Below are 24909 nucleotides of genomic sequence, written 5' to 3' on the forward strand. Positions count from 1 at the left end.
TTTATGAGACTGTGGTTCAGCGAGCAACATAGTTCAGATCAACATGCTTTGCTTTTTCTATGCATTTCTATATTTAAAAAAAAATACATTTGAATAAATCACATACATTAAAATAATACAAGTACAACCTAAATTCAATCATTTTCAGCTTAGTTTAATATTGACAAAAGCAATGCAGTGATTCTAAAAGCATGTGTTCTGCATTAAAAGTCAACCAAACAATATTTTAAGGTAAAAAAAAAAAAAAGAAAAAACAGGTGGGGGCATGGGATCCAAAAAGGTCACTTGCGGGGATTTACGTCTTAATGACAGTTTAAGTCTCACTGCTCTGGGAGTTAGTCATGCTCACAAATATCAATTAGATCATTAGCATATAGATGGCATATACCCAATACTTCGAGTGAATCTAGAGGAGAACCTTTTGTGCCCGTTGTCCATGGCGACTTGGCAAAGTGCCTTTTCAAAGATTACATTTGAAAGATCAGACTGATTGAAAAAATAATAAATAAATAAAAAAAAGTCCTACAATACAGCTGACAGAGATTTCAAGCAGACGTCCCGGGAAATCTCGCCGAACTGCAACAGTTTTGTAAAGCGAAATCGTCCGAAATTCATCCTCATCCATGTGCACGTCGGTTCTGCAACTACAGGGAAAGTTTGAGGTTATTGCTGCCAAATGAGGGTCAACCATTTATTAAAGCCAAGGGTTTACTTACTTTCTCCTTCCCTGTACTGTGAATTTTATTTCCAATAAAATATGAAAACATAATTGTTTATGTGGTATTAATCCAAGCAGACTCTGTTTATTCTTGGGATTTAGATGAAGATCAGACCAACCGTTATGAAAAGTTTATGTCGAAATGTAAGAAATTCTAAAGGGTTCGCATAATTTTTCCTCCCGCTGTACGTCACCAGCGACGTATGCGCGAATCGATTGCTTTACATCACATTTGCACATGCGTGAATTGATGAATCAAAGATTTTGTGCATCAAATGTGCGTAGCGAAATCAGATTTTGCGAGGGGGGAGGGGGGGGCAGACTTTATTTCAAGGCCGTATCGCCCATGGATACTAATACTCCTGCTAAGCTTACCTTGGTCTTGCACCATTTTCCCCGCAATCGCCATCTCGATTGAGCTAAGGAACAAAGAAACAAAAGTATGACGTTTCACTCACTCCCTCTTCCAGTTAGTAGCATCATTAGCCTAGCCTAGCATGGCCGCTTCCCCCAGTGGATAATACACAGCAACAGCATGACAGTCTCTGCCTAGCAACAGTGCTACGCCAACACCGATTGGATCTCAAGTGTTCCCACATGAAACATTCCACTTTCCCCTCCTCCCATTCACCTGTTAAGTGTGGCAAACGCTTCCTGGTGTGGGTGTGGCCTGAAGGGCGAGGTCTTAAAGGCACAGCTCTGGTAAAACAAACAAACAACCCCCCCCCCCCCCCCCCCACACACCCCAAAAAACATAAAATAAATAAAATTAGGAACATATTACAAATGAGTACTTTACATTAACAATTTGCAATTGGCACATCAAAAAATAACAAAATATTTTACGTTACTATTGCTTTGTCATACTCGGAGAGGCAAGCAAACTAATACATAAATCACGACACACACACACATAAATATATATATATATATATATATATATATGTATATATATATATATATATATATATATATATATATATATATATATATATATATATATATGGAGAGCAAGAGAGAGAGAGACGGTATCGGTATCCTATGCTAACATTTACAAATAATACGCTTATGATTTAGAACAGGTGCAGTACTCCTATCGGCTCTTGACGCATCTCAAGGTGTAGCTGACTTTGCACGTCGGAGGCACATAATTGTGATTTTTTTTTTTTAATGCATTAGCCAGTCGACCGTGGCGTGGTTGGACCGAATGTGCCGGGCCGGGCGATGTTTTCCCTCGCATCAACGTGAATATCTCCGACGGAGGCAAAAAGCGAACAGTAAATGTTTTACGTTCAGGTCAAACAAACAAGTAATGACACCGTTAATTATTCAGCTAGAGATAATGACAATCGACGACCAAGTTGATTGCGGGGCGACATATACAATTGGATTCATCTGATCCTATGTTTTTGTGTGTGTGTCCTGAACACAGGTCACACTTATATTTGAATCATGTTCGAATTTGGAACAGTAATTGATACCTCGATGTCGGCCAACAATAGCATCGCTTTGTTCAGTTTTGAGGAAGTTAGGTCAATTCGAACGGCACACCGTACGACTGCAATCACAAACAACACGAAACTTCTGACCCTTAACGGACAAGCATGTTGAGCGCCACCTCACACAAATGAACTGTACTAGTCCGAGCGCTAACGGGAAAAAAAAAAAGACTGAAAAGTAGGATGTAACGTGTCAGATATTTCAGGATCCTTTAAAATGGAAAGTTTTCTGGGGTTGATCTCAAAGCACACACAGCTTCACAGTCAGTTAGCTGTCTGTCACAATGTGTGAGAAGACGAGAAAATACCATTTCAATGTTCCGCCTGGGAACATAACAAGAGGCCTTGAGGATAATCTCCACTATCGTTTTTTTCCCGGCAGCCGATCATACTGGAGCCCTGCGTGCGATTACAGGGAGGACTCAATTAACGTAGGCCCGGGGGGACACTTCAATCACGGAGACAAACATTCCCCGACATAGCTTTCGTGACCTGTAACCGATGGGCCATCTTAGCGCCATTGATTGAGTTTAACGAGTTGGGGCCTCGCCGAGATTCACCTGAAACTCGACAAGTGGAAAGAGTTTTGCTCATGATAACCTCGTGACTTCACTTTCGTTTTTAAAACAATGATTTTTTAAAGAGTTTCATCAAACCATTTTCTTGACATTTTTCTCTGTAAAGTGAATTCCGATATTTGTTTCTAAATACCTAATAATCGTTTGAAGATAATTGCAGAAAGCTGAGAACGACGTAGTCATCAATTGTGGAGCTATAACATAAAACTGTTATACGCACATCATCATCCGTCATGAGTCGCCCCTCCCCCACTCTATAAGAACGTGAGGGCCTTTGTTAGCGTCAGCGGTTATCCAGCACAAGTGCGACGTGAACTTCACTAGCTAACTATTCCTCCGCCCGGAAAATGCGTTTTACCTTCAGATAGTCCACTCGTCGTCGCAACGTGGAAAAAGTGCCGCAGTGACCCGGTGGGATATTTTCCAGCCACCGGAGGCTTTTCCGACTCAAACGTGCAAGTAGTGTGGAGGCGTAAGAAAGATGCTAAACGACGTAGCATCCATTTTTTCCAGGCCCTAGAAGTGATATTTGATTGACTCGACTGATTTGCAAGGTCGTCAACAACACTTCTCTGCGGGGTTTCAGATTTCCAAAACCTTCATTTTCACTTCCAAGGGACTTCGAATATTGGACAGAGATGTTAGTTTCTTGCTGTCCTTTATGACCTTTACAAAAAAATGTTGCTGTGATATTTAATCAGACGGTAGCCACTGATTGAAATCTGCTAGGAAATGGCAGATTTTTTTCTGGAGAAAACACGAAGCCGAGACCAGAGCTGTTTTCCACTGTTCTGCTACAGTCAAGTAGGTCAAGGCGACAAGCTTGACTGATTCCCCCACTGTACTGAGCTTGCACCTGTTTGACACAAATTCACCGCACACGTACGCTTCGGAAATTCCGAGGGTTTATTTGGCTCGCCCTGCTCCCTCACAAAAGATCTAGTAGGCTAAATATCTCCTGTTTATCCCTTAAACTAGCCTAACTTAAACCCTAACCCCAACATCTCTCCTATCCTACACTAAACCGTGACCCTAGCACTGCCTTAAATCCTGAACCCTAACACCTAACCTACCCAAAGTGCCTCGAAATGGCACTTTAAAATGAGATTATTAAATATACCTGCAATTCCTTTGGAAAAAGATGACGACTCTCCCGAGAATGACATCACAAATCTTCCGTTTCGCAGATCACGTGGCGGCGGTCTCGTGAACCCTTTGCCTTTCAAGCGCCGCGCGGTCAAGGATTGTCAGAAGCGTATTTGGATCGGCGGTTGGCTTCGTTGGGCGGATGGGTCGCCTGTTTCTCGCGTATCGGACCGCCATTCCGCAAGGATATGGCAAATATGACGCGCTTAGGCCCATCACAACGTGCGTAATCCTGTGACGAGAAAAAATGAGATAAAGACCCGACGTGGATAAAGTCAGCCACTAGGCGGCGTATTAGCCTGCTATCTGGTGAGTTTTGGCGAGCTAATTTTAGCACGTGACTCTTGACTGTTTTAAAAAAGGGGTTTTCAAACAACGCAAGCTTTTCGCCATGTCGCCACTGACTTATTTTCCAGCTGGGGAAAAAATGAGCAGGAACACAGTAAAAACAACATTAAATTATTCAACATTTGAGCAGCAAATCCTACCTTCAAAAAAAAAAAAAAAAATGGAGTCATGGAATGAAAAAGGACCTCTAAAAGCTGTCTAGACACCACATTGGTAGGCACGCTTGACTTGATGCATCAGCTGTCATAGTGTTGTGCTATTGCTAGTTTCTACGTCAATACAGTACTCGAAAAGATAATGACAATAATAGAAATGATTTTTCCCAATATCAATCACTGATATTCTAACTTAAAATGTAATGACACAGTACATTGCGCATCTCTATTTTGCATGTCAATACAGTACCATTAAAAAAAAATAATGCTAACATTAGATATGATGCCAATATTCGCTGCAGGTATATTACTGATACTGTACTGGAATAGGTAACAATACAATTTGTGATCATATCTTCTATATGGATACTGTGCCATCAAAGATAACAGAATATTATATCAATATTCATGCTGGTATTATAGTACTGTAACTGAAAATGTAAGAATATGAATGTAACAAGAAAAAAAATTCATCACAATCTAAATATTGAATGCTAATATAGTGACACTGTAGGTAAAGGATAACGGCACGATTCATCGTAATATCAATAACTGATGCGGGTATATTGAGACTGTATAACAAAAGGACGTGTAATCGTTTTTTTGGATATTGATACTTTGCCTTAAAAGATAAATGGCATAATTTATCCGACGTAATATCAATAATTGATGCAGGTATCTTGATAGTGTGCTACAAAAGGCGAGGGTGTGATATTAGTTTGTTTTTTTGCATCATGATACCATGTAACCTGTACCAGAAGATAACATTCATAACAATATAAATGTCTGACTCTGATATATTGACACAGAGAGAAATGAGAGCTGGTGATATCACTATAGTGTATAAGGATACTGCATCAGAAGCCATGTTGCCGGGAACAGGATAGCATGAGGTACCCAAGGAACATTTCGGCGGCTCAGGCTGCTGCAGTGCGCAGGAACAGGCGCTCTCGCGCTCTCTCTCTCTCTCTCTCTCTCTCGCTCTCTCTTTCTCTCTCTCTCTCTCTCTCTCTCCAGATGGCGGCGAGAAAGTCAATACCGGCTCTTGTCGCAGGCACTAAAACAACTGGCGCTCATCCCACGAGCAAACAGACGCTCCCAGAGGAGCCGAAACATCCCGTGCAGGAGTCAACCCCGCTACCCCAAAATAATAATTAAAAAAAAAAAGTGTGCACGATTTAAAAAAAGAAAAAGAAAAAACAAGTCAGGATAAAATCAATTCCACAGCTTGCTGTGGCATAAATAGCAGACATGCATGCCCTCCAGATGAGAGATCCTTCACTGCATCCCTGACACAAAGCGCCCACGTCCCACTTGGAGTAATTAGTCAGGCCCGCCCCGTGTTTGGACGGGCGTACGCCACCACAGGTCAAGGTCGCTCAGCGCAGGGGCGTCTGGAGGGGCGCTGAAGGGGTGGGGTGGGGGCTCTCCGTTCAAGCCCGTGCTTCGCACGCGTGGGCTGGATTGAAGTGGAGTAATGGAGCCGAGGTTCACCGCACTGACCGCCCCCGCGACCTGATTCAGACGCGCAGAAACACACATGCCGTTCGCCCGACATTTACTATAAAATGGCAAACCCCAGCAGCGTGGAACCAGATGGTGACTGTGAAAACGACAAGGCCTGTTTCAGATGTGGAACGCTATCGCTGGCTTTTGTCCTGCCGCGTACTGATTTGCAATGACGTTTGTTTTAAAAGGAACAACAACAGGATCTGCTCTCCATATTCCCCGTACACGTTGATCACTAAGCGTAGCCTATTTCTTTTAAAGTTAATGATCGTCTCAGACTAACTAACACGAGCTTAAATGGTTCCGTGACCACACTCGCAACTCAAAACACTTTATAGAAACAAAGAGTGACAACATAATTCAATAGGATCATAATTAATTCACCATTTACCACTTCTTCTTCTTCTTCTTCTATTTTTGCTGCTCCTTCTGGTATGCTCACCTTCGCCACCGGGAGGCAGCATAATACAGGCATGCAGACACCAACAAAGAAGAATATACTTTTACGACCAACTGCTTTAAGTGACTGTCAGTATTCTTATATTATCGGCATCTATCGAAGTTAACCGTTAGCATGTAAAGGCGCTTTTGCATTGTTTGTTAGCATGAAGCTAAGCGGCCTCCTTTCCTAAGGGACAACGATGATGTTTTCAATAAACACCGTGTAGTTCTCTTTGTTTTACGCTTAGTGTGACAAAAAAAACTTCAACTGGGAGCAACCGTGTTGATTGACAACAAATGCTGATTTGCAGTAGTCAGAGCGCCCCACCCTCTTTATCGCCCCCTCTCGCTGCTTTATCATGGTGGTGAGTAATCCCACCCCGCCCCCCACCCGCCACCCCCGCCCAACTCCTCTGGGAGGCCCCCTGATCTCCAGTGCACATCCTGAAGAATTAATGACTCCTAATGTACCAGTTAATGCAGGAAAGGCGGAACATCCATCATAACTGACAATTTAATGGCGCCTTCACAGACGGGATGCTCGCATCTCCCCGATTTTCGTCCTGCAATTCCTCCTTCCACATCCGGAGTACATACTTACTCAAGCCAAACGACGCCCCCACCTCCTCATTTTTTTTTTTGCGCTGCTTTAATGTTGTCCATTGACGATAACCCTTGATAATAAGGCGCACGCCACAGCAAATCGCTACCAGTCTTTGTTCCACATGTGATACGGTATGTACAATGACAGCTACTTTTAACTTGTGTCATCCAGGTCAACCTAACGTCAACGGCAGCATTTTCAAACCGTCCCTGGTTGTGACATTTGGTGATGTCACTCTCAATACGTCAAACTCTGACCTCCGAGAGCGCACGCGAGCGCACGCAAACCCCAAATATGTTTACGGGGAAATTCAATCAAGGTGCTTGTTTTTACAGGACAGGATAAAATTACGGGACAAGAAAGATGAATATAGTACTATAGAACTTATAGAACCATTTTTGAACCTTTGTTAAAACCAAATAGGAAATTCTTTCAATGGTTGAATAATAAATTAGCGAGTCACGACATAGAGGGGAGTGTATATATCGCTTTCTCTTCTCGACGCTCTTACAGATAAAGTCGCACAACACGTTAAGTGTTACGACTGAACTTGTATTTTGCTGTGGCTAAAGTCTTCACATTTAGACTACTTGCTATTTCTTGCATGTGTGCGCGTGCATCTTAAACGTTTTGGCTGCAAATCAAATTGTAAGCCAGTTGAAGCGACGCTCTTCCCGTACATTCGGGGTCGATGGAATTGGTGCTCATATTGGCCGGATTAAAAGCGACTTCTTCATATAATACCTGGCGACGCGCACTTGGTCGGCGGCGAGGGCTAAATCCGTGTCCCCTTTAAAGGCGCCTTCCCTTCAAGACACACTTTTAATTCCTCGGCGGGAATATCAGCAATACTTAACAGGAAATGTCACAGAATGTCAAGTCAGAAAATGTCACCAGGGAAGGACTGAAGGGTGACCTGAAAGCTTCGTTTTAAAATGAAATAAATATGCCTCGGTGGGATTGCAAAGGCAGGGTTTTTTTTTCATTTACATACAAGGGAGAACTAAATTCACTTATTAATTATTGCAAGAAACACCAAAGATATACAGATAATCCAATCCAATACAATTAATTTCTTCCATCGGTGTATCGATACTGTATTGCGAAGAGATGGCGTAACGATATCATGCAAAATGGATCTTTTACCGCACTCCTATTGCTTTGGCAAATTCCAAATGACATACGAAATATTTTACAATATCGGAATTTGAGTTCTCGCTTCTGTAGCTTAGGTAAATGTCTGACATCACACCTTAAATACTGTACCTCACTTTTGGTTTTATTGTGGTTGCTGCCGCCGTCGCCACCGCCGACTTCCTCGTAGCCCGCAGGCCATCGTGCCCGCCACCCTCTGCGGAAACGTAAGCAAATGATGAATTTGTCAAGGTGACTGTGAGGAATTTGGTGCAATCTGGAAGACTATTAGCGCCGTCAACACGAACATTTCTCTGTAGGTGTGCTTCAACACACAAAACATGAGCCGCTTTAATGACTATACATTCTTATTTTACAATATTAAAAGGTCTTCTGGATCCCCAAGTGTCGCTCTCTAAAAGGAGCATTTAAAGTCTTCGCAATCCTGCAAACACAATGAAAAAAACCTCTAATTTTCTATTTAATTCAATTCAACTGAATTATTTTTATAGTCCTTAACTCATTCACTGCCAGCCTTCCCAGTTAACATGGATATTTGACTTCTAAAGCCGTCAATGGCAGTGAATGTGTTCATCACTTGAATGTTAAAAAGCTAATTAACTAAAAACCCAAAAAATCAATAAAACTTGTTTATTTTGGTTAAAACAAACAATCACAATCTTTATTGTTTTTCACAACAAACAATCTTTATCAAGGCAGATGTTTTGATAATCAGTTAAAAAATATACTAGTACAAATATTTGACAAAAATATTGATGAGAATGGATGGATAGATGGATGAGAAATTCACAAATACTTGGAAAAAAAATTATAATAATATTCGACAAAAATACAAAATGATTTGAGAAAAATATTAGAAACAGGCATATATACTATAAAAATTACAAAAAGGTAAGACGAAAAATACAAATACTATGACAAAAATCCAATCAGGCAAAAATAAATAGTGTAAAAATTAAAACATTTTAGATGACAAATATTAAATATTTGCTTAATAGTAAACTATTAAGCAAACACAAAAATATAAAAAAATTCAAAAATAGATGGAAATGTAGAAATATACACAAATATTAGAAAAATTGAATATATTAAGAAAAAAATACTAAATGATCAGCCAGCAATACTGTGACAAAAATACAAAATTATAAGCCAAAAATATTAGAAAAAGTGCAATTAGCTGGGAAAAAAATAAAAAAAACAATTCTACAAAATTTTCTACTACTGCTACTAAAAACATTAATATTTTTCAATCCAAAATACACAATATTGATGACTAATGCCCAAATATAGGAACAAAAATAGCAGCACTGAAACATGCGCCTGACTGAGATCTTGTTCGCTGTCTAATCTCTCTAATAGTTTTGACACTCATGTAACATCACCTTCCACATATTGTACACAAACAAATGTAGAATGTGTGGCTGAATGCGGTCCAGTGTGATTGTACTGATCATGCGGAGGGAAGGAAGGGTGGGGGGGGGGGGGGGGGGGGGGGGGGGGGGGGGTGTGAAAGCAATTTCCTCCTTTGTTCCCAGCACTGCAAGCCCTATATTGGACACAGCATCCTGACACGGAGGAGATTGGTGGCCAGGATGCTGAATATTTCATGAGCAGGGAAAGGTTAGATAAGATCCTCCCACACGCTGGAGATGGTGCACTCACAGATGGGAGCCCGGCAGTTCAAGGAAAAATACATCCCATTGTGAAAGTGACCCCCGCTGTTGGAGATTACACGTTTACCGAGTAGCGCCTTGCAGCAGGTTGGACTTCTGGATCCATAGCAGAACTGCTAGCCGTCATTGTTAGCCGCAATCGTCGCACTGCGTGCGGACAATTTGCGTTGACGCGACAATGGCCTCCTTCGATCCCGCGGGGGGCGATCGTAACGTTTCCCGCTGATGGCTGCTTGTCCAAGCACTTTTCATACACAAATCAATTCTGAATCTTAGCTGTGAGATCCAGGAAAAATTGATGGGGCCGTAGCAATGCAGATTGCATTTAAAGGAGGCTTTTTTTTTATGTTTGTATTCTTATAGGACATTTTTTGTCCTTTTTTTTTTTATAGAGTGACTCGACAGGAGTGTTCAAGCTGTTTGCCACTCCCAGTTGAAGTTTACTCTCAAACTAAAGATAAAACAAAGACAATTGCCCCTTGTGTATTTAAAATGACCACATACAGTAACTTTGCTGTTAGTCTGCTAGCTGAATGCTAACACATAATGGCAAACGCCATAGACAGGCTACCAAATAGCACTTTAAGCAACGGATATTTGAACACAAAAAGTGCAGCAACACATGGGGACAGAAAATATAACAACACTCACAGGCAGAGAGGATAGAGTCATTCTCTGCACAGAATGACTAATATTACCGGGAAGAAATATTGGAATTGTCATATTTTGCGGTACAGTATCGATATGTCAAAATTTACACGGTACATTATATCAATATTGCAATATATTGTATTGTTATTTTTCATGGTATAGCGTCAATACGGCAACATCAAAATGGCAATACAGCGTATCGTTATCTCTCAAAACACCCAAAAAATTAACCGAAGCAATAGCAGTAGGACAACAATAACGCTCTCTCTCATGATACAGTATTGAAACGGCAACATCAGAACATAATGATACTGTGTGAAAACGCTGGGTCTTGGTACAAAAAAAACCAAACAAAAAATATCTTCTGAAAATCTCTCCGAGTTGATAGCGATTGACGGCAATGAAAACTGAAAGTAAGCTGAAGCTGTCTCTCTAATAGATTGAATACTTTATTTGTCTGGAGGGGTGAATCTATCTTAAGTGATTGACCGCGGTCTCCTGAAGGATTACGTCCGGGTCGAGGGGGTCGCAGGCCGGTCAGGTGCTCGGGTGAAGCGCGTGCCGGCGGTTTAGCATATTCAATGGAAATTCACCCAAGAAAGTCAAAGACCATCACCTGCACTTCATATGCACATTTTGTATTGTTATTATGCATGAAGCTTTAAAATAAGCGGAACAGAAAATGCATGGATGATAAAATTAATATACGGTCGCTACTGTGCGAATTTTCATCTATCGTGGGCGGTTCTGGAACGCAATCCGCGCGATAAATGAGGAAATACCATAGTCCCTCGTTTATCACTTTCCTGACCTTGACATATCGATACTGAGATAACGATATGACATACTGCATGCGACTGAAGCAAAGCGTGGAATAAAGATAAAGGCAAAATGACTTCCATCTGAAATCCATAATGCTGAAGACTGCGGAAATGTGACAGCGAGTGAATGCGAGGCCCTTTTTTTCCCTTTTTCTTTCCCTTTCAAGCTGCATCAGGAAGATTTTCCTCCGAGTAGAAACGATCCACTTACGCCCCATCAAGACACGAGGCACGAGAGCAAGGTGTCAGATTGGATCCATTTTGGTGCAATGCATCAGAACATCTATCGCTATCTACCTGGCAAATTGATGACGACGACAGAGTCGAGATTCCAGAGTCAAATGTGCACGCCGGTCAGAGAGAACATGGATATTGCATTCTGTATGGATACATAAGCGTCAAATATCTTCATTATGGGCACGCAGGACAGCTGTTTCCCCTTCTTCGAAATGCCAACGTATCGGAGATTATTCATGACGCAATCGCTGTATCGTGTCCTTTCGCTTCTTACTCTGCTGTGGGAAAAAAAACGATACATTGCGGTCTGGATACTAGTTCCTACTTTTGCTCCTATATTGGGTAAATTCGGAATTGGCCGTATTGATACTCTATCATATGCGCTATGACATAGCATGGCACAGTATTTGAAGATTTTTATACCATATCAGTATTGTACTATAGAAAATACCGTTGTATCGTGATATAATTATTTTCCCCCGCTCCCGTTGCCCGAATAAAACGCTAATGTTGGCCCACTGATACTATATACATTTCTGATGTCAGTGTATCGATACTGTGCCAAGAGAGATCATGATACATTGCAATGTCGATATTTTGCCTCACTCATCTTGCTTTGGGAAATTTCTGTTGTTGTCGTATCGATATTGCACTGTGTGAGATTATGATACATGGTCATATCAATATTTTGCCTCACTTGTATTGCTTAGCTAACATTCCTATATTGGTGTTTTGATGCTGTACCGGGAGGGATGACGATATGACATATCAAAATATTGATATTTTTTCCCACTCCTACGTTCATTTGTGTTTTTATGCGTAGCAATACCGCACCATAAGAGATAATGATACATTGTGATATCCATATTTTACCTCACTCCCCCGAGATAACAATTCCGTAGCACTCGATAAGGAAATCTTGTCCCATTGGTTGGTATCGTTGGTCAAATATTTCCCCCTCCCTCGAGTTCCACTCTTCTGAAGGTGACAAAATAAATTGGAAACTATCAGCGAAATTAGCCTAATCAATATGACCCCTTCCACGCACCTCATCAAAGTAACGATAAGGACCACCTTAATTAAACCGCTCAGTCATGGATGAAAAGCCTTCAGTTCCAGTGTCGGCGAACAAAAGGACAGGTCAAGGAAGGAGATGCGCATTTTATGCCTCCCTTCACTGTCGGCAGACGATTACACAAAAAAGGCGGCATTACTTCAAGGTCTCGTCTTGTCCACGCGATATCGTCCGCAAAGCCTGCTGTCCGCGCCGCATATACCCGGTCCTTTTCGAGCACGACCTTGAACCGAGGAGAAGAGAAACACTCGACGCGCACTACATTTTCACACGTGCCTCTTGAAAGTCATCAGCAGCACGAGGTCATAACGCAGAACCTCAGTAAGCCATGTTCGGATTGCAAACACTCAAAACAAGCATCTTAAAGCACAAGGACCCACTCAAGTCAGTGCAAAAACCACGCTGTAAAACGCACAGGGAGTTGGACATTTTGGTATTACATTGCTGTTTTAAAAAAAAATTAAATAAAACAGACACATTTTACAAACAACATTTTTCCAGGAGCGCGATTTTTAGCCAAGTCCACAGCTGTTGCAAAATCATAATTTTTTAAAATTGTTAAAAACAGAAAACAAAACAAAAGAAAAAACCACTTTGTGGTCCCGGAGGGCTGGAAAATCTCCCACACCCACACCACGGTCGCTAGCATTTTTCCTGGGGTGTTGATTTACGTCAGTTTCGAGCAGTCGAAATGGCGAATTTTCCAGTTTGCTAAATGAAAAAACACTTTTTGGTCCAGGAGTCTCGATAAACTCCCATCTTTTTTTCGAGGACTTACTTTTTTTTTTCCCAGGGAGTTTGATTTTCGGGGGTCGTGCTTAAACAAACGCCTCCCAGTAATTCACTTGATCGCCATGAAATTTGGGTTATTTGTGGGACATTTTGGTTGGAATTGTTGCTTTTGAGTTCTCCAGGAAAAGCCAGGAAAGCTTCTCCACGGCATTTTTTTGACCGTATGTAGATTTAAAAAAATGAGTCAAAAACTCAACAAAATGAAAGTCAAATTGGTATTTTTACAGGTTGCGAAGCGGGCACATACACGCCAACGCGAGCCCCCCAGTTTGACTCGCGAGTTATTTTTTTTTCCAATGCACCTGCTTCCTGTTCTATCGGTCACGTCGGGGCGTGTTGCGTCAACTCCGAGGAAGGATGAAATGCCAAAGATCTTCCTGACCATGCCCGCTTGCCTTGTGTCCCCCCGGGCTCAAGTGCACCTGCCGAGAGAACACACATTAACCTTTTGAGGATTCTTTTATAATGTTGTTGTTTTTTTTTTTTTTTTTTTTTTTTAAAGGAAAATAGGGCATCTGCTTCTATTGATTTTTGTTTGCTTCCGACTGGAGTTTGAAGAGTGTTCCCTACAGTCGGAATCCCTGTTTTGTCGATTTTAAAGTGAGTTGTTTTTTTACAGGATTTTACAGTATAATTTAGAGTTCCTCACCATCAATGCGGGGGATCAAGATGTCGTCACAATGAATCCAGCCCCATTATGAAAAACACATTCACTGCCATTGACGGCTTTAGAAGTCAAATATTCATGTTAAATGGGAAGGCTGGCAGTGAATGAGTTTTTAAAAAATTTTTGGTGTGTTTTTTTTTTTTTTTGGGGCGAAGCCCTCGCACTGACCTATGACGGCACAGATTCATTTACAGCACTCATTTGCACTTTTAATGACGGCTTTGTCCTCACCTCACGTCGGCTTACTTCATAGACGTTAACTTTTAGTGCGTAATAGCTTACTTGTGACGCTACACTAAGTCTGCCTTTATGGTTGTTCATAAACATTGACCGCAGATGCGCATTACGATGGACACTTTTTAAGGGTAAAAAAGGACATGGAAATTTATAATATAATGAATACTGTGTGTATTGGAACAGGTGATGCTGCCCAGTAATTTTATGAGAATAAAGTCATGATTTCAACAGAACAAAGGCACAATTTTATAAATGAAGCCACCATGGAAATGAGAATAGAGTCATCATAGAGTTGTAATTTTACACGAATAAGGTCGCAATATTAGGAGACAAACTAGCCTTGCTCATTTAATACGCACAAGACCTATTATGAAATTGCAATTATAACGAAGTTGCAACGCGACGGCATTTTCACGAGAATAAAGGCACAATTTTACAGTAATTAAGATGCGATACTATGAATGAACCTTGCTCACACTAGATCTGATGACGCTGAAGGGAAAAGCCGTCCTATCTAGCCTCTAAGCCTGCTCCAATGAGAGGCCGAACGTCTTCCAAGGCAACCAGAACAGTCCAGTTGCAACCCATTCAAAGACCCGTGAATAACCAAAGTTGCAATTTTCCGAGATAAATGCACAATTTTGCCACAATTAAGTCGGAACATTAAGATACAAATAAGCTTAGCCCCTACTCGAAACGCTGACGATAGTGAGAAAATGTTATGACAATAAAGTTGCACTTGTTGAAGAACAAAGTCACAATTTTACAAGAATTTAGTTGCAATGTTGGGAGAAATAACTCAAATTGCTAATTTTACAATATCCTTTGTTGGGGTTCTGGAAGGCAACAAGTCAATTTGTCCCTCTTCTGGTGCATTGTGATTGACGTGTTTTTCAGACGGAACTGGCAGCCAACATGCAAATAAACGCAGCAAGGCAATGTTTGAACGCTCGACGATGTCCCGGCATCAAAGGGGGAAGAAAAAAAACATCATTTACTCCTTTTAATAAATCATGGAATAAACACTCATCGGAGACATTTTGAGAGAGCGGAAATATTTTGAAAGCGAAGAGGAATAACAGGCTGTTTGCTGACAGCAGATACTTTACAGTTCGAAGGGCCTTGGCAAAAAATTCACTGAAGTGCAAAAATATCATTTTCATTGTATCATTGTGTTGGAAAATGACCGCATGCTTCGGTTCTGTCTATATCTTCCGTGCTGACTCCGCCAGAGTAGACCACCCCGGGGTTTATTTGACCCGCGGGAAGCTTTTCACACCTCCTTTGCCCGTTTTCGCGGTGCACTTTAGCAGTCTTCATAAAGGCTGTTCATGTCATGCCACGGGGGGGGGGGGGGGGACACGACAAGCTGTTAAAAAGCACTATGAACACCAATATTACAAGCCGCAAACGCTACGCGCGTCCATTACTGCGGCGCCGGATATAAGATCGGGTACTTTGGTATCTCAGGTTGCTGCGATCTCCGCTTTGCATTCAGACATCGGACGACATGTAAGGGCCATGAAACGAAAGGCGGGGAAGACACTTGATTCCAGCCAACTGGAAGCTGCGGCATGTGGGCAGAAACCTGCATCCCTTCTACTTGACTGTTCACATCATTCTCTTTTGGACCACATACACAAAGCGATAAAATTCCTCAAAACTCTGCTCCACATTGTGACTTTTCTAGGACTCTGCCCTATTTTAGTTTTTTTTTTAACAGCAGATCCATCGTAACGGACAATGTTCACGTCACACCTGTGGTTCCGTTAAACTCCCTGCCCCCCCTCCCTCCGGTCCCGCCCGTTCGCCGGCCCGCCTGCCGCACAGCGCCAGTCCGCGATTAATGACAGATGGCCTGGCGATGACCACGTCCTTGAGCTGTGAGGCTTATTGGCACTCGGTGCTAATCGTATCACATATAACACAACTAAAAGCGTCATAAATCTGGGCGCGAACCAAATTTTTTATGCAAGCCCGCCCCCCCCCCCCCCTCGAGTGGCAAATTGCCATTGCTCTTGAAATGTCTCCAACCTTCCGACACCCGAGCTGCATTAGCTAATTGCCTTTTTGGTTGTGAAGAAGCGGTGCCGTAAAAAGGGCCACTTGGACTGTCGATCTGGTGGGGGATCTTTACGCTGATTGATACTAATCACAGGTGATTAGGTGTCATGCGATTGGGGCGTGGGGTGGGGGTGGGGGCTATAAAATGATGATGGGCGGAGTAAAAAAAACGGTCTCACTGAATTGGATGGATGGAGTCGGTTGGCATGTAGGGCAGTTGGCAGCTGTCTGGGGTGCCATATGTGAGGGCGGATTCATTAACTTGGAATTGCACAAATGCCTTGCAAAATTTCACCGACTTGAAATTTCCCAAGCGCCTTACAAAAAAATCGTTGACCGTCTGAAAATGAACCAACTTGAATTCTCACAAACGCCTAGCAATTGACTGACGTGACCTTTGAACTGAATTCACTCAGTGTCTTTTCAAAAATGCTTTGCAAAAATGCACTCGCTCAAAATTTTACCCATCTGTTCCTGCTCTGCTCAGGTGGGCATGGCTGTCACATGCCCGCTTGTTTCTGATTGGGCATCGGGCAATTTCCTTCGCCTGCGTCTGCTGGACTTTCTGCTCCTGTTTGTAATCTCAGAGGGGAAGCGAACTGGCACGGCTAACCCGAGTACGCCTCCGGTAAAACCGCAAGCTGGGAGTGCGCTGTAAATACGGACGATTACCGCCGAACGCCAGAATAAAGACAGAACGGGGAGAAAAACAGATGAGGAAATCAATATGAATAATGGTCTGAATGGCCCCGCATTTCCTCACTGGTCATGAAAAGGTTATTTTACACCCAAAAGCAGATATTGATTGCACCCACTCGGAGCGGCAGAGGGGAATATCTACCAGGGGAATTGATGGGGGTATTTATTTTTTGCATTAGGATTAGGGTGGGCGTCAGGGACAATCAATGCTTGTTTAATGGAGCTACAGGGACGAGGCATGAATCACAGGCTACAGGGCTATTACATTTTATTTGCTGTAGTCATTGGCAGGCGCAAGAGTGGCACCATATGCCACAAAAGTGGACTAACGCCTTGCAAAAATGCACTTGCAGTGTCACAAATGGGGGAGGGGGGGGGAAGTTGACTTGAAATTGCCAAATGTTCGCTTGCCTCTGCAAAAAAAAAAATAAAAATAAATAAAAAATTACCCGAAATTGACTCGCTCGCCAAAAAAACTAAATTCAACAAGCACATTGCTTAAAAGCACTGAGTTGAAATTTCACAAAACCACTTTAAAAACACACGAAATTTCACAGATGCCTTTCACAATTTTTCACGAAAATTTATTCACTTGGGGGGGGAAAAAAAAACACTCCACAAAGAATTAATTGGCTTAAGATTTGGCAAAAATTCACTCAACATTTCCACAGGTCTTCTTAAACTAAATAAAACATTTCACAAACGCCTTGAATAAAATGATACCTGAATTTCAGAATCCCCTTGAAAAATGTTGACAACATTTCAGAAATGCATTGCGAAAAATCACTGACTTGAAATTCTACAAAAGCCTTGAAAGAAAAACCTCATTCACTCCAAATTTGACGCACGCCTCGCAAAAATTCGCTCACTTCCCGAAAGGACACGTGAACTATTTAGCTTCAAATGGCAACGAACGGCTTTAATGACTTTTTAACAAATGGCCTTTTTTTGCGGAGAGGGAAGAAAAAACATCCGTGGTAGACCACGGCGACAAGAGAGGAAAAACCATAAAAAAGATCTCGTGGTCGTAGTGTTTCTGCTGATGTGGAAGAGTCGGCTGCGGTGGATCATTCTCCCCGAGCGACATTGACACGGACCGCGTAGCCAAGCAGCAATCCTGTGCTTCGCATGAATAATTCAAGCGGAACCAATAAGCTGACGTTCCGGCGCTCAGCCTGTGACACAAAAACGATTGCCCCCACCACCACTTATGTCTGTCGAAATTACCGACATTAATAGCGAGTACACACGTACGTGCCAAAAATGCCATTTGGGGGGGAGACATTTGTTGATGCAAATTTCTGACACGGATAGGATCAAAAAGCAGCTATGGATGCACTGATTGAACCCAATGAAGACGTCCGCACGGGAAAAAGGGAACTTCTTTTTTGGATTGATCATCAAGCAGGCAACAACTGCTTTCATGTCCGATGTTGACATTGTAGTGGGAAAACGCGTGACTGTGTGATGTGTGCGAAAAGTATTCACAGAGTTCAAATGTCGCAAAATGCGACAAACACCTTTGGAAATTTCACAATCGCCTCGCAACAAGTCCCTGACTTCAAAGTTTACCAACGTGTTTTGAGTTTTCAAATGCCTTGAAAGGATTTCACAAATGCTTTTGCAAACCTCCAACTGAACATTTCACAATTCCTTTTGAAATGTCAAATATCTTGCAAGCATTGGCCGACTTCAAATTTCACATATGCCAAATTTGGGCCCTAAACTGAAAATGTTGGGGAATATCTGTTCCGGTGTCTTTGCTTGGGCAATCAGTAACGTAGTGATTTACATACCTGACTTCCTGGCGCCATATCCCATTGGGACCGACCGGCAAGCAGGCCACGATGTACTTGGTCAGTTGGTTTGGACTCCGGTCTCTGGCTTGATCCTAACTGGGAAAACAGATGGATGGATATGTTGAAATAAAGCATCGAGAACAAAAAACAAAGCAAAAAAAATAGACTTCAGTACCGTAAATCTTAGAACACAGCGGCCGATCCCTACTGGCCCGGATCAATACGACTCGGTCTTGACAGCGGGTGATTGATTACAGGGCCGACGGCAAAGTTTGAAGACGAGAACAGCGGGTGTCTTTGCTGGAGGAGCAAGCGAGCGGCGCGCTCGCTGGTGAAACCGACAGGCCGGCGGAGAAAACCGCACAACCTCCATTCGCCCACGCACCTTACGTGACAAGAGAGACTCAATTGAGGAGCCCTCAAAAGAAAAAAGAAAAAAAAGACGCCGGATGCAGAAGCAGCAGTCTTTGTGATCGTGACTCATTTGTAGAGCAACACGCCCTGACCGCGCTACAAATTTCACTCACCACAAATTGTTTTTGAGGCTTTTAAAGTCTCGATACAGAGTAAATGTTGTTCCCGCGGGTCAGGGAGGACACTTTGACGTCCCGAAAATATTGACCTCAATCTAACCTCCTCAGTTGAAGGCAACCATGTCTTTTCATCGGCATGTCTCATACAACAGTAAACGTTGACGCAGTCACTGAGACGTCGTATGAGACGTCGGGTAAGTACGGCGGAGCGTCGGTGACTAATCTTCGCTCATGATTCAAAATGTGCCTGCGGTAAAATCGTCGGAGGTCAACAAAAACAACCCCGGGAGAGTCTTGTAGATCTAATACATTAGAGCCGTCCTATTCAAGAAGCAGATGTGTTCCCACATTGAGATCCTCCTCCCCCCCCCGCAGACAGGCACACGCACGGGGTCAAGGTCGGGAGGTAATCCAATCAAGCCGATTCACTGTGTTGCTTTAATAACGGGTCTCAGAGGCAGCAAAAAGCGAAAAGTCGTCCTTGAGATCGCAGGTCTACGTGACGACTATGAAGCCAGCGATGAGCTATGCTGGTGACATTACTACTGCCTGGGACTTGAACAGGGAGTTAAGGCGCCCCCCCCCAAAGACCATCTTGGTTGGAAGGGGCCATTTTTAGGGTCTTTTTCCAGGGGTACTTGTCCTAGTCATTTTGTACGATTGCGATCCACTATTATTTATTTATTTATTTTACTTCCAAAGTGCATTTTATTCTCATTCATGAGGGATGGACTTCGATCCTTAAACTGCATATATTGGTAACAGAGTGTACGGTATACATTGGGTGGACACACTGTTTGAGACAGTAAAATGCTGAAATGCTAATTAGCGCGCTAGCGGTGACCATTTTAGGTAAAAAACAAAACAAAACCGCTACCACTCAGCTCACGCATAAATCATGTTATATGTACATTACACAGCTAACAGTGTCTTAAAAAGTCGTTTTGGGCAAAGTTTATCAGTGGCCAAACACTGCGTCCGTCTGCAATAAATGTCCGTGTGAAACATTGATTCAGCGGCGCAAACATGGTTCCTGGAGCAATTTTTAAAAATGTTTTTTTGGGTCCGGCGGCGCTTCATGCAGAAATTTTCCATTGACTTCACCGAGTTATTCGATTCCCCCCCCCCCCCCCCCCCCCTCCAAGTCCTATTATTTTGATGTGTTGCGTTTGTGTTAACTTGCTGCTTGCAGCTTTAATTTGTCTTGAATACTTCCGAACGGTTTTCTGCTCTACTCCGCAACAACGTCTCCCAGAAGATAGTTATATCCAAACTAAGGTGGAACTGATACTTCTGCCCTTTCTCCTGGATAATTTACATGTTGGCCTCAGCTAATCTCGGCTAAATTATGGTCTAAACTTGTAAAGGTCACGGATGCCGGTACCTTGTGAGCAACGCCACGCGCGGAAGCGCTCGCCTGTCCTAGCTCATCAGCACTTGGCACACGGGAGGGGACCGACAGCATGGGGGTTGATCGATGTGCCGACAGCTATTAGGTAAGTGGGGCTGAAAGGGCAAGTGTATTTAAGTGAGCCGCCAGGGGTTGGTGGGGGGAGGGAGGGGGGCAGGGTTGGTGGTGTTGAAGCCCGCTTTCCATCACTTAAATGGAAAATCAGCGGCGAAATTAGCCGGATGTTGCTGCGTTTGCAGCCACAAGTCAAAAAGTGGAAGCCGACTTGAAGTCGTCTTCAAGGTTGTTCCGAAGTTCGTTTTTCTCCCGGATTTGTCATCTCCTTAACGTGCCGCATAATCGTCTTTGAGGTCCGCCAGCCAATCTCCACATTTTAAAAAGGTCACAAGGGTGTAGAAGAAAGGGCAATCGTGCCTCCCTCTCATCGGCGGCATTGATGTCGGTAATCAGGCATTCCATGGAAACGTCCAACGCTTATTCATCGCTCCACTTGTAGAAGCCATGTTTTGGGAGGGCTTGGTTGTTGGGCGAAATTGTCAACTTTGGAAGAGTGATCAGTTTTCCGACAAAGACGGCGACCGAGAGGAGGCGGCGCCAATGGCTGTTGGGCGAAATTGTTCACACTGACTGGTTGTTCAGCCGGGGCGGCGTCGGTGATAGTTCCTTTGGCAAAGATGGCAACAGGGAAGCGCAAAATCAGTTGCCTGGCGAAGATGGCAACGGGGGCGGCGTGGGCTATTGTTCGTCGAAGGTCCCACAATGCACTGCGGCCGCCTGACACACCGCCATCCAGAATCCTCATTTCCCACCTCATGCCTCCTTTCGACCCGTGGCTCAATTTTGCGGCAAATATGATGTGATCAGATGAGACTCGGATGGCAGAGGTGGCAAGCAAGCAGTCAAGGGGTGTGGTGTCGCCTATTTCCACAAAGCAAACGGGCCGGGAGCTGCCAAGCTTTCACTCCCATCCGATAATTGGCTTGCCCCCAAAGACGTGCATTTCAATTACAGCACATCATAATTAACGGCCGGCTCTACAAAAACGATTCGACATTTGGCCTTTCAATTTCATTTCATGTTTTTTTAAAAGGGGTTCTATTCCACCCGACGATGAATACCTGAGGAAATAAATCTGCGTGATGAGAACAAAGCATTTGTATTCATTGGTTGTCATTTCGCTTATTAAAGCTGTCCTGCTGAGTTAGTGTCCATGCCGCAGCGTTGTTAGTTGAGTGAGACACCGTCAACAAAATGAACACAGTGAGTGGCACACAAAAAAAAAAAAGTTCAGGATGGCAAAGGCCAGCCAAGCACTTTCGTAACAACAGGAATTGCCTACATTTCTTTTCCTCCAGACTGCAAAAACTAAGATTTAATCTGTCAAAACAAAGCAAAATATGCTTGATAGATATTTCTTCTTACCAGGCAGTTTTTGTGGGAAAGCCCTTCACTTGCTTCAAGCAGTCTAATTTTCCTGTTCTGCTGCCAGATAGTTTTGCTTGAATTTGATAATATTTTAATTATTCATTTCATTCATTTTTGCTTGTTTTTTTTTTAAGCCCAGTTTTTTGCAAAGTTACTGCCAGGCAGAACCCAGAATCCTAATTTTTGTCCCGATAGTTGACAGTTCATGCCCTATTTGGCTACAACGTGACGAGTCAGCAATGAAGTAAGCACTTTAGGAATTTAGACAGACACACATTCAGGAATTCAGCCCATTAACTACAAGGGCTTAAACGTCAAATACAGATTTGTTTTTCAATGAAAACACTCCACGACATACCGAAGGCCGTGTCCGAGAACAGCAACATCGGATTATCATTGACGGGAAGTGCCGTCCTGCTGAGAAAGGCACTTTCCCTCGCTGATTCTTGATCGGACATCGGGCCGGACAACAAACAAATCTGTTCCGCGGGTGGGGGTTGCGGCGTTCCCTAATCCATACTGACCTTCCCTGGATGCAACTCAGCTTTATTTTTAGTCCGGATGAAGATGAGGAACCGAGACGGGGAGGGGCTGACGCGGAAACATTTCCAGCAGCATTTAGTGGGAAGAATAGCACGATATTACTGTAAGAGTCTATAATTCATTGGTAAAAGCGATTTTGTTTCATGTGTAATTGATACGGCGTGAACACGGATTCGGATTCCAGCTACGAGCCAATTCCTTTTGTTGGTAAAAACATCATCATAAATAAAGCCTCCATCGTGATCATGGATCTGTAGAGAGCTCAGAACAATGTGCGTACCCACGACCTATTTTGTCTAGTTCCATTTGGTTGATCGCTAACAAAAAAAAAACAAAAAAAAGTAATAAATATAATAGTTAAAGCCTCTGACACTATTTGTAATTTGCGGACATCATAAAAATGTAAGTCTCTTTGGATAATACCCCCCCCCCCCCCCCCCAAAAAAAAAAAACAATGTTATAAATATCATAATTAAAGCCTGCTCCACTATTTGCATATCCTTTGGAAATGTGCGACCAGTGCCTTTTGTCCTTTAGAGCAGCTGCGGTGCGTTTCAAGTCGAGGAGAGAAGAACCAAGAAACGGGGAAACGTGGCTTGGCAGTAAATGTTAAAATTACCATATTGACTGATGTTACAAAAAAGGGCCTTCATAGTTTTCATCAGAATTTTAATGATGCAATTAATGGTCAATTGCGCTTGCCTACTTTGCATTTGAAAAAAAAAAAAAAAAAAACTTTTTGAGGAATGAACGCGTGATTACCTGTCAGCAATCAACACTAATAAAACAGTGGTTAACTTATTTTCATGCCTGCGCAAAACGCAATCGCACAATACACGACCAGTAGTACCACCAAAACAACGTGTTGTCTATTAGAGGTTAAGAGGAGTTCAGAACATTCAAAGAGAGAGATTCTCCCATCGCAATTACAAATCATTGATTGATTGATAACAATCCGAGCGAACCACTACACAAGATGGCCATTTTTATTTTCTTTTTTTTTTTAAATTGACTGATTGATTTCTATTTCTTGTAATGGAAACACACGACAACAGGGGAGACACACTTTCTTTGTTGTTGTTGATCTTGCGCGTTTGCATAAACTATGCACAGATGAGCCGCCGCAGGTTCTCGGCTAAGCGTCTCCATAGCAACACCTTGTCACGGGCATATGCCGCCTTAGTCGAATTTTACTACCTCGGAGGATCAATATCTGAAATGTACAACCGGAGCCACACATTGGTTATCGTGGACTTTTATGAAGGCCGAGATAGCTCAAATTCAATCTACATTATGTATCCATTGGCGCGGGGGGTTCGATAGCAGGCCGCAGCTATTGACGGCGCTTTAAAAGCTCTGCTTAACACACGATGCAAACTGCGCTCACATTTTTCGCCGTTTATTTGCAAGCAACCTTCTGGTCCCAAAGGCGGAGAGCTTATCCGGATTCTTTTCATCACGTCAACGTGCGCAAACAAACGACACCGGCCGAACGGCTGGAATCACACGTGCGCGGTAAACCGTCGTAATGGGCCGTGGCGTGTAAAGCTCGCTGACGGCGGCGGGAGCATGTGCGAACGGACGTCGCTGAAATCATCTCACAATTAAACCGTTTGCCGCCCCCCGGAGTGGGGTGTGTGTGTGTGGGGGGGGGGGGGGTAAAACGCCAGTCGGTAAGGATAAACACACAAACATGATGTAGGTGAAATCAATCTCACCTTTGGCAAAACATATTTGCCGTGTTCGTAAAAATGCCCCAAAAAAACTGGTTCGGGAGCATCTCCCGGACTTGAGCCCGAGCTTCCCTTTGGAATAAGAAATGCGGGCGGCAGGCATGTCTAATATGCGTAGTTATGGTAACATACACATAAAACAAAAAAAAGGCTGTCTGATAATCTCTCGATATGGCGCAGTTGGCAGCTGACTACAGGATCCGCCAATAATTAAAAAACAAACGCTCCTGTTTTGAAGCAATTGCCGCGCTGTCTGCTATGCTAATTTGCATGACTTGACAGGGGATAAATAACAATTAAAGTGGAGATAATTGAGATGAGTGCGCACACCCACCCCTCACCCTGCGTGTCGAACAAGTGGTAAATGCTTTTTGGGTCACGTTATTCATCGCTTTT

The 24909-nt window shown here is 43.0% G+C and overlaps 1 protein-coding gene across 3 annotated transcripts in view; it reads right to left on the bottom strand.

Annotated features, from left to right (window-relative positions):
- Positions 1–8333: 8333 nt before the first annotated feature.
- LOC133472865 (caspase activity and apoptosis inhibitor 1) overlaps positions 8334–24909 on the bottom strand; it is a 36237-nt gene continuing 19661 nt past the window's right edge. Inside the window, exons 8-10 of one of the 3 annotated variants that reach the window (XR_009786879.1) lie at positions 19044–19253; positions 18866–18964; positions 13027–13824 (exon numbers count right to left, since the gene is read on the bottom strand). The gene's annotated coding sequence lies outside the window, so the exon portion shown is untranslated. Of the gene's footprint in view, positions 8350–13026; positions 13825–18865; positions 18965–19043; positions 19254–24909 lie in introns of those variants that run through there. The other 2 variants (XR_009786881.1, XR_009786880.1) reach the window with 2 other exon arrangements.

Source organism: Phyllopteryx taeniolatus, chromosome 23 (genome assembly GCF_024500385.1).
Source record: "Phyllopteryx taeniolatus isolate TA_2022b chromosome 23, UOR_Ptae_1.2, whole genome shotgun sequence".
Lineage (NCBI taxonomy): Eukaryota > Metazoa > Chordata > Actinopteri > Syngnathiformes > Syngnathidae > Phyllopteryx > Phyllopteryx taeniolatus.